General features: G+C 31.0%; 1 protein-coding gene across 4 annotated transcripts in view; it reads left to right on the plus strand.

The window, feature by feature from the left end:
* Positions 1-12160, plus strand: part of LOC124543299 (hepatic leukemia factor) — a 204104-nt gene that overhangs the window by 97283 nt on the left and 94661 nt on the right. The window lies entirely within an intron of this gene.

The raw sequence follows: 12160 nt of genomic DNA on the forward strand, positions 1-12160 counted from the left end.
TTTTTGAAAATTTGTGATTGTTTACATTTATTCAATATCACAATATACTCAGTATATACTAAATAAAATATGTTATCTATATTTAAAGTATTAATAGTTAAGGTTTTCAAGTTATGTGAAAAATCAAGAAAAGAAACAGCTATGTCGATTATCATAGTACCTATTTATATAGCTATTTTTTTTCTATTAAAATATTTCACCAAAAATATGAAGTCATGGAAAATCAAAAGTCGTAGAAAAAAAGGGGCCGCTAACTACTATTTTGTACTAAAGAATAATATCAGGAGCATATTTTTTTAACAATAATTTAATTGTTATCGTCTTGAGCTCCGAGGCCGTATTTATGATATGTCGTAAAATAAAAAAAAAATCAGAAATCTTATAATCTCGGTCTTTTGTGCCCGAAGAATTAAAATTTACAGTCGAATGTTATATTTAATGCAAACTAAATTGTTTTCGTTCTAACACATCGTATTCGGTCGTCAATTTTTTTTTCAAGTGGTCTGTGGGTGTTGGCGTGATGTGATGTGAAGTCTATGATGTGAATCATGTGACTAGCTTGGCACCAACATTTGTACAAATGTATGTACCAGCGCTTACCAGTTATTTATGACAGTGAGCTTTTCTTTAAACGATTTGTTATTGGATGTGAGTTGGTCGTGAAAAAAAATAATCCAATACGATTTTTTATCAAAACATGTTTTGACGACATTGGATATTGTAAAGCCAGCGAATTAATACAACAAAAAATGTTTGACTATTTTAGATATTTCTCTACTTTGGTGTTTAGTATATTTTTTTAACTCGACAGCTTTGTATCCTTCCTGTGTAGAATATAAAATGAAACAATTCGTTGAAACTTTATTGATGAATTACAAATGTAAACATTATTCTGAAATCACTCTATTTAATTATGAAAACTTCATTAAAACCCGTTGCTTAGTTTAAAACATCTATGCGGACAGATTTTGGGAGGTTTTTATGTTTCATAATAATATGTATCTTTATATATGCAGTACAGATGACTTTGTCAGAAATCGAATAATTAGATTATCGTTCATTAAAGTTACTGAAATTAAATACATATATAATTTTTTTAACGTTTCTTAGCGTAATGCACACGTACTCCACTACATTCGGAATTATTAAAATATACGAAAACACTATTACGTATTATCGCACTACCAATATCAACTTTAAGGAGTAGTTACATATTTTTAATTATAACCGTAAATAACGACAAAATCAACTTCAATTACAAAAGTGGTATTGCTACGTATATGGGTATTTTATAAGCGTTAAATAAGGCCCAAGTACAGTTGACTTGTATATACTTAGAAAAAGGTAAAACTGATTACTTGCGGTCAATAATCGGCTACCTCAACTTATGGGGCTGAAAACAAACCATTCCGATAAATCAGCTGCATCTATGTAATCATTGACAATTATTTATAAAACTCATTGTTCTGACTATTAACTCTTAAAGTAAGGAAAGCTGAAATTTTCAAGACCGATTTATTTTAAAAATTGAGCTGTTCAAAAGAATAATTTTAACTAAACTTACGTCGATACGAATAGTGTTATGAAAGATATCTATTTACATCGTGTTTTCGTGTTGCTTTCAACATGAGATTGTCGATTTAAGCGCGACTCCTGCGAGGTTAAAGGACGTAATTTATTCTGCAATCGAGATGATAAAGAAAGTTCTTTGTACTCTTTGAAGCTGGTTTTTTTTAAATCTCATCGTAGATAATGGACCAAGATGGCCCAGTGGTTAGAACATGCATCTTGACCGATTGCAGGTTCAAACCTAGGGAACCACAGAATATTCTTGTGCTTAATTTGTATTCATAATTCATCTCATGCTTGGTGGTGAAGGAAAACATCATGAGGAAACCCGCATGTGTCTAATTTCATAGAAATTCTGTCTTATGTGTATTTCACCAACCCGCATTGGAACAGCGTGGTGGTATATGTTCCAAACCTTCTCCTCAAAGGGAGAGCCTTAGCTTAGCAGTGGGAAAATTTACAGGCTATTGTTGTAGTTGTTGTAGATAATGGAAATGGAATGGAACTCAATATTATATAACACACATATGTTGGTCGTTTGTTAGTTGGGCGACAACTTTCAAGTATAAAGCTTGAGGTACAAGCTTGCTTCATATTTTCACTAAAACTAACAGATACAGTAATGTTCGCATTTATAATATTTTTATAGATTACAAAGTAAGCAATAATTTATAGCTCGGTATAGAAATCAGTAGATTGTGTAGTCGGGTATTGTAATTAACATTTGTCACCAATGAGATTTCCTACCGGTCGTATTTGAGTATTCGATGTTATTTCGAACTTATACATAATAATTTTAATGAAAAACCCAAAATATTATAGCGATCTTGTTAGTGTTACAAAAAACCATCGACACAAAGGTTAAATAGATTTAAATTTAAATTTAAGGTTGAATAGATTTATTTAAATATAATTTTGCGAGTTATAAACAGATTATTCTATATTTGACTACAAATTAAATCCGTTTAATTATTTTTTACTGTTAATTATCTTAACGAAGCAGTTAATTAAAAATACATTAAACATGAAAATAAATTGGTAATTTAAGTTACTGTTTCGAGCAGAAAATAGTGTGTATCTTTCGTTTAGTTTAATTTCACGGATTGTTGCGCAGAGAAACAGTTCGAATTAATTCTGGATCTAATTCATCATATCAACCTAAAGGGGCTTTAATGTATAATTTTACAGATGAGTTCATTACATCTGTGATTTATACTTGTCAAATATGAACTGTATTTATCATAACGTTAACGTAACAGAGTAATTGCTTATGATAAAATTAGGACCTATTTTTAATTTGAATACTAAATTGTATGGAAAATATAGAATCGGATAACAAGAGTGTCAGAAGAATTAAGTAATTATTAGTAGTAAAGTTATTATTGTAGCTTAGATTAATCCTTAGTACATCAGCTTTCTGTCACTGAAAGTCCCGTCAAAATCGGTCCAGCCGTTCCAGAGATTAGCCGGAACAAACAGAAAGATAGACAACAAATTCTGTAAAAAGCGATTATTTTAATATTACAAACAGACACTCCAAAGATGTACGTATAGGATGTAGAGAGGATATAGGGGTTTATTGGGGGAGGTCTCATATCGGGAGGTTTGAAGCGCATTTTAATAGACTGCTATGCTAGACTCCAATACGGATTGGTAGAAAATGCTGGTTATCTCGTGATTTCTTCTCGGAGTGAAAAGACAAATGAACTAAATAAAACTTAATTGATGCTTGGTTAGTTTCAATGAACGATCAACGTTTAAAACATACTTAGAACCTATTTGTTCAATCACTGTGTTATTTTATATCTATATTTGCTATTTTATCGATTCCAGGAACATACAAATTATTAACTTATATTGGAATAATATTTCAAACTTAATTAGTATCATACATGGGTCTAATTATGATCTGAGTATTAATAAGAAGATATTTCCGTTAAAAAATAAAAGAAACTAAATTACTCTCTATTATAATTGATACGTTTTTAACGCGACATAATTGTCTGATCCTAAAATTGTGACCATCATGACATGACCCTCTAATTGGTTTATTTTGATAAAGATGACGATTGAAGGTGCCACCGCCACTTTTTCTATGAACAGTAATGATTAAAAGAAACATACTAATTAATTTATTACATACATATTAATTATCCCATTATTGAGCTGACCGGGCAGTTTTATTTCAGATACATGGGAAAAAAGACTACGATATTTCTGAACTATTTTTGGAAAGAAAGTTTTCTTTTATAAGTCGAATTAATTGCAATTAATATTAATTGTAATTTATAAGTATGTATATCAATAAAGCTCTGTGATGTTTTGAAGATACATATTTTATGTTATTTTGGGTTGAATAGAGAGATATACAGAAAATACAAAATGAAATTGTTGATTTTTTAATACATGTGTACATTTTTAGTAGATGTGCTAATGGTCTTGAAAAGAAATTGGCGTTGTAAGGGATAATAAGCCTTCAACATCATACTTATGCACTTTTTTCCCTGACATGACTTTTAATCGTTCATGTTTTTCTCATATCTCTCTTGAAACAGTCTGTCCATCTCTTCTTAGATCGTTCTTATTCCACCTTCCCACTACTTTAATAGAAATCTATGTTCTGAAGCTAACTTTAAAAAAATAACAATTTTAATCCAAAGTTTATTTTAATACAGCGACTAAAAAGAATAAACGCGCACCGGATTATATTGGCAACAACATCAAAATTGTTCGCAATTTTCAGCTGAATCGGACGAGAGTGTAGAATTGGTTTAAAATTCAGTTACGAACTCTGACAGAAACGTATGGACGAGTGATGTTGAATAAAAGCTGGCAATAAACAATAGTGTTTTCATTCCTTGGCGATAACTTAATTATTCTAGATTACTGTACTTTCTTCTTTCTTTGGTGAATTTATTTTGTTCAATTTGTCAAACAAGATTGTCGTTTTTTTTTTATAACTATTTACTATTTTCGTAGTAATCTAAATGTAAATGAATGATTTATAAAAAAAGTTTGCATATGTATTGTCTGTACTAATATTATAAATGCAAATTAATTATATTCCACAATATAGTTTGTCATGTTCATTTGTCGTTATCGTCGTTCATTGTCATCTAATACCCGATTACCAACCACTTAAACGCAAGCAAAACCGTGTCGACAACTAGTTATATATAATTTTATAAACATTTTAAGCACAGATGTTTATCACACATTACACAGTATAAAACAAAGACCCTTTCCGCACTTTTCTACTTCTTCTTTTCACACGATCTTTACAATAATGCAACGGATTTTGATGCGTTTTTTTTAATTGATAGAGTGATTCAAGATAAAGTTTTTTGTACATAATAAATAGACAGTGTAGTAAGGAAATACTGATAATTTAGAAGTTTGTAATGTGATGTCGGAAGTAAACAAATTCTGTAGTATATTTAGCGTCTGCATTGCACTCGTGCGAAGACAGGGCGGGTCTTCTCGATGGATTCCCTTGCATATAAAGGCTCATAGATGTTAGGAGAATCTTATGTATCTTAAATTATCATATTTATATTTCGAGTTATGTTTAATTTAAGAGGGTCGCATGTATATTTTTGTGTTACGTGATGAAAAAGTAAATGTTGTTACAGGAAAATTGGCACTCCATGTCTTGTCAACAAGCGTCGGGGAGTATTTTTTCTGTAATTAATTCAAATCGACGAGGTATTGTAAAAGTCGTATACGTCGATATTGCCAAAAATTTCAATGAACGTTGTAATTTAGAACGCGCTGTTTCGGTTGTTTTATTACTTTTTTATGTGTGTGTTAAAAAAAAAAACGTTAACGCACACACACTTAGAGTTTATTTCCTTTCACTTATTATTTTTAATCGTTAAGATTAAAAATAATGACTACCGTTTCTTTGAAACTATAACGTACAAATATTTTTAATACATCAAAAGGTATTTATTAATAAACAACATAAAATAGAGCTTAAAACAATTATTAAATAAGAATTCTTGTTTGTTTGAGGTAAACAGATTGAGTTAAAATAATTATCTGACAGAAGTAGGGTGTCTGGGGTGTGAGAGGCAGGGGAGAAGGCTATGTTTTATTCAATTACTGGCACAGTCACCGCTGGCGCCTTCCAGAGCCGAAAGAAGCCATGTACTTCCACTTACTCCACTTACTTACTCGGCTTACTCGGAATACTTAATAGATTTACTCGCTTACTGTTTCTGAATCACCATCTTTATTTAACTTTAACGAATTTATCTGTGTTTACAGATTCGATAAAAAATATATCATTCACGGAATTATTACAAAATAAATTTATGTAAATAAATATGCAATATTTCTGTACATAAGTTTATTTCAAACGCACACATGCATATATACATACACACACGCATATATCCTACGTTCATTTCAATCCACTTTCATTCGTGCGTCAGATTGGTATAGAAATATATTTGTAAATTGATTCATCTTATAATAATGATTTATTGGTTTCAGCCATCTATTAGATAAAATTGTAAAGCATTATTATGAAATAAACGACATCGTGATCCAAATCAAAATATACTTTATTTAAATAGGCTTACGAGCGCATTTCGAACCTGTTATAGGATTAGATATAAAACTGTTAAGGAATGTTAATTCTAGACCAGTCTGATATTTTTTTTCATTAAATATATTTTACGTTTTGAGCAAAATAGAAAAGTATATATTATACTTAAGAATAGCAACGCATTTAAAATTGTACAGAAATGTAAGTTACTTTCAGTAATGCAATTTTGTAAAGCTGTTTTTCTTTTAGTGTTGTGTATTATTATCCGTATAGTATAAAGGTGAACGTACTAACAAGTGTCAATTCAATAAAGAAATAAAAACAAATAGTTAAATATTTTTTGTGTCTTAATTAACTAATTACATTTACTTTCGTTCCGTATAAACTATAAATATCACCTAAATATCTATTCATATCTGAGGTCTATCTAAATATATGAGTGCCTGAACGATTTCGCTTAAAAAAACTTAGTAAACGAATATATGTTTCGCAAATTAAAATATCTTTGAACGAATTAATTAAATTGGAATTAAGAGAAAATGTTTCGAAAGAAATTTCACGAGATTGTCAAAGTCAAAATTAAAATCTTTATTCGAAATAGAAGCGTAACTTATCGCTTCGGAAATAAATATCTCACATGAACAGATAAAGACTTTTTACAACCTATAATTCTTGACTGAGATGGCCTAGTGATTAGAAGGCGTGCATCTTAACCGATGACCGCGTACAAACCCAGGCAAGCACTATGTATATATTTTCTTAATTAGTGTTCATAATTCATCGAAATTCTTCCACATGTGCATTCTACCAAGCAACATTGGAACAACGTTGTGTTCCAAACCCTGTCCTTAAAGGGATAGGAGGTCTTCGCCCAGCAGTGGGAAATTTACAGGCTGTTACTTATTCTTGACATCACGTAACTGTTTTTTGCTTTGTATTATATATATTGTTCAAATAATATTTGGTTAATTCCACTTCCAAAATACCATCGTAATTTTCAACATTTCCAAACACTACGACCGAAATTTCCAGCGTATAATCCTGTATTTTCTCTGCATATTGTGGCACGCTCATCGTACATGCCACTTCTGCTATTAACTAATCTGAACATAAATATTTCAAGGGTACCTTGTAATTTGCACTTTAATTCATATAATTAAGGTATAATATCATATGCAGGTATTATTTAGCTCAGAACGTTAATCAATATTAATTAGATCTCCAAGTTCACAAACTCATTTGACCTCTCACCTTGATATCGTAATCTTTATTATATAGATTTACTGATACTAGTATAACTATATATTTATTTCATAGAATAATTTCCTTTTTATAGTTTACGTTATATGTTCATATACTAAATACAAGGAATTTTGTCAAGGAGCTTAATAATAGTCGAAAATTTTGTTGTTTTACCGGAGACTTGCGAGTTGGAGTTTCTTATAATAGTTTTTTCACTGTTACCAGTTGTTTACTGGTGATAAGGGCCTTTTAGTTATCAAGGTACTATAATAAAAGTCTTTTCTGTCTATTCTAGTGCCTATTTGTATTAGAAATTACTGCAAATATAATATAATTGGTTTCCGGCTTGGGGGGTGAGTAAGCCGGTGTAACTAGAGGCACAAGGGACATTACATCTTACTTCCCAAGGTTGGTGGCACATTGACGATGTAAGGAATAGTTAATATTTTTTACAGTGTTATTATCTATGAGTGATTGTGACCACTTACCATCAGGTAGCCGATATGATCGTCCGCAAACCCATTAAAAAAAATTCCGCAATCTTGCCTTAAGCTGAACAATCGCCTGACGAATTGTTCTCCGCCCAAAAAAAAATATTTTAAAAATCCAATTCGGATCCAAACTATTATCGCTGAGGTGCCCTGTATTCACAGCTTTATAATTCGCATCACTTGCTCCATTTCACGGAGATAAAATATTTCATTTCAAATAAACCTTATGTAGATTAAGTTAAATTGCCGATGAACGAGAGCTTCCCTGTCTGGTATTCCTTATCCCTTATTAAAGCTCTTAGAGAAAAAGCGAAATACCATAAACGATACAAATCTTACGGAAATGGAATGGATAAACTTAGTTACACTTTGTTACAAGAACGATGTGAGGCTTTGATAAAAGAATGTTATACTAACTTTATAAATAACACACCTAATAATTTAGGTCGAAATCCAAGGTATTTTTGGAATTTTGTTAAAAGTAGAAAGAGTAACTGTACTTCAATTCCCAATGAAATGACCCTAGGAATCGAAAAAGCAATGGGTGGACAGGACATAGCTAACCTTTTTGCTAGGCATTTCCAGAATACATATAATTTAAGCCGTGCATGCTCAGGATTACCAACGCCAGATATTACTAATCCATATGGCAACGTTATGTCACTCAGTAAATTTTTCATAGAAGAAGTCGACGTTTTGGGATGTCTTCAGTCTTTAAATATTAATAAATCACCCGGTCCCGATGGAATACCTCCATTATTTTTGAAAAAATGTGCAAAAAACTTGTATAAGCCCTTAACCACAATTTATAATAAGTCGTTAGAGATGGGCATATTCCCATCCATGTGGAAGAAAGCTCATTTAATACCAATCCACAAAGGGGGTGATGTAGGTGATGTAACCGCTTATCGTCCTATATCATTACTATCCAATTGTGGTAAGATACTGGAGTCAATTGTGCATAGGGAAATACTAGGCCATACACGTAAATATATAAATTGTAATCAGCACGGCTTTTTGGCTGGTAGATCAACAGCATCAAATTTAGTGTCTTATGTATCGGTAGTTGCAAAAGCTTTGGATAAAAAAAAAGAAGTTCATTCAATATACACTGATTTCAGAAAAGCGTTTGATGTTGTCAACCACAGGATATTATTGAAAAAAATTGAACACATGGGCATTCATGGTTCTTTATTGAGATGGGTTGAGTCTTATCTACAAAAACGGTCACAATTAGTTAATATTTGTGGTTTTAAGTCCGCCGAAATTGAGGTAGCTTCGGGAGTCCCTCAAGGATCACATTTAGGCCCTTTACTTTTTTTAATCTTCGTTAATGATTTATGTGTTAATATAAAATCGAATTTCAAATTTTATGCTGATGACTTGAAAATTTATCGCGTAATAAATAATGACTTAGATAAACTAATATTGCAAACGGATATAAACTATATTTGTGATTGGTGCCACTTAAATCAAATGTACCTTAACCCCACAAAATGTTTTTACATAAAATTTTCTCGCAAGATTATTTCTGATACGGTGACATATTATATCAATAATAATTTAACAATCCAAGAAGTAACGAGCATACGTGATCTTGGCGTTATACTTGATAGTTCATTAAGTTTTAGGCTACATCTAGATAATATAATAAAAAAAGCGTCAAAACTATCTGGATTTATTAACAGACAGTTAAAAATATTTAAGCAACCGAGTGTTTCCATTCTTTTATTTAATACCTTTGTTCGAAATATCCTGGAGTATTGCAGTGTAGTGTGGAGCCCTTGCTATCAGGTTCACATAAATAGACTTGAATGTGTTCAAAAGAGGTTCTTATATCACGTTTCTTACACAGGTAATAAATGTCTCGAACTTAAATCGTATGCACAGAGACTGAATTTTTACAGAGCAAGCTCACTTTACACTCGGAGAAAAATAAATGATATCATATTTCTATACAAGATAATTCATGGGCTTATTGACTCGTCCGATGTCCTGCAATGCATACAGTTTTCCATTCCTCGTCCAAATTGTCGCATGCGATATTGTACGACCTTTTGTCTTCCTACCTCTAGAACAAATGTACTTAGCCACTCGCCTTTATACCGCATGTGTTCCTCTTATAATAGTATTCGTTTTAATTATGATATTTTTACCGATAGTTCTATAGCCTCATTGAAAAAAAGTTTAAAAAAAATATTTCTATAGTTTAAATTGTTTTGCAATTGAAAAAATTATAAGTTTAGATATTTGTTGCTGTCATAGACTAGACTTTTTTGTTTGCACTTAATCAAAAACGCATGTCGTGTCTACATCAAGAGAAATGTAATCAATTCAATTTTTTGATTGTCATTTTGTTTTGTAGACCTATGAACATAAAATAAAAATAAAAAAAATAAATAGATGGCATAATCTCAAATTGTTTCCGAATAGTTGCTGACAGTATAAAAATAGTATGCCCATTAGTATCCAATGGTGTTAAATACGATTAGTGTCCGTTTTCAATGTAGTATCCCCTTCAAGTGTCACAATAGATACCGTTGATAACGATAGGGAGCTTTCAGATGCAATGAACGAATCAGTTAACAGTATTTCGCATGCATTAATGACACTGAATGATAAAGTCATTCAATCAAGCGATCAAGCTACGGTGACAATATAATAATGTATAATTTCCTTCAAGATGAAAAAAATACATAATTCAATGTAAATTCAATCTAAAGATAGTGACAGACGTAAAGAAATTTTTATTACATTTTATATCAGATTAATCAATATTACATAAATAATATATCGCTATATAATAATGACTGTTTATGTTAACTAAGTAATCATATTTAATAATATATAATATGTATATATTTCCGCATTTAATATCTATACATATAATTAAATTGGAGTGTCGGTTTGTAATATTTACTAAACATTTATAGTTTACAGTTATAATGTTTGTCTCTGTCTGTTTTTTCCCGCCTAATCTCTGGACGGCTGGACAGATTTTGACGAGACTTTTGGCAGAAAGCTGACGTAATATCTAACTTAGTACTGGTATATCCGCTATTTTCCGAATTTTTTGACAAATAATAGAAAATATTTTATTATTAAAATTACTTATTTACTTGTATGACTTAAAAACTTTTTTATTATTTCAACTTTCCCCATATTTCATATAACTTTTGTTTACCACGTTACCCCGTGTCATACTTCACCATACACATAATTACCCCTCGATACAAAGGCATAGATAGTATTTTTTACAGCGTCTGTCTATGGTCGTCCCCATGTCATTGCCTGTCCGCCCACCTATACTATTAGAAAAGAAAGAAAGAAAACATATATTGCTTATTTATTATGACGCATAAATTTGTTGAATTGTTTACGTTGTTTCATAAACAATTAGTTTCAACGCAACCACTTTGTCTAATCAAAATCCTTCACTTTTCAAATTGAAATCTAAGTAGGGAGTTTGATAAGCCTTATAAGGACTGAGATTAATCTTTTTACTGCCATCCATCGTATAGAGAACTAAAGTTTGTTTTTTTTTTAAAGTAGGAAAAGGTTCGTCACCTTAAGATCTATTTTTGTGTGTTCAGTATGACCTATAATCTGTTTTACCTATTGAGAATGACATGTTGCGTTGCAATGATTTGTTGTTTAGATTCAAATGGTACTAAGAGTTTTAGACTCGGTTAGGGAATTTGCAAACTGAAGAATGTTTTCTTACTCTGACTGTACATTGCAGCGTGGGCATGTATTGACGCCCGCCAAAACATGTCTTATCCTACGAAATTGCCCGTAGCGATTACCGCAAATAACTGCCAAAATATTCGCCAATTATCTAGCACCTGACTTTGATTTATTATATTTTAATTAATTAGTTCAGTTTATATATATCATTTGTTGCAGGGCTTCTGAGTAACGTAGTATTATAAAATCGCCTGTTACTAAAACAGTTTTTTGTAGGCAATAGTTTTATGTATATGTATGAAAGTATGATGTTTTATGATCAGTTTTGCAAACTAGTCCTCTCATAGCTACAATTGTTTATATTTCATGTTCCATAATAAATTTTTAATCAACATGATAATCATCATCATTTTTATCACTGTTATCTTCACTATCACTATCATTAATTTATCAGCCACCATAATCGTAGCCAACAACACTAATATTATCATCATTTCTGATTCTACTTCAAAATATGTCATCTGTTAATTTGCACCCTTAAAGTAACTCATATTTAAGCTACTTCATCTGACGGCAAGCAAATTCATCTGCAAGTGCATTCATAACGAGGACTGGAGTT

Source organism: Vanessa cardui, chromosome Z (genome assembly GCF_905220365.1).
Source record: "Vanessa cardui chromosome Z, ilVanCard2.1, whole genome shotgun sequence".
Lineage (NCBI taxonomy): Eukaryota > Metazoa > Arthropoda > Insecta > Lepidoptera > Nymphalidae > Vanessa > Vanessa cardui.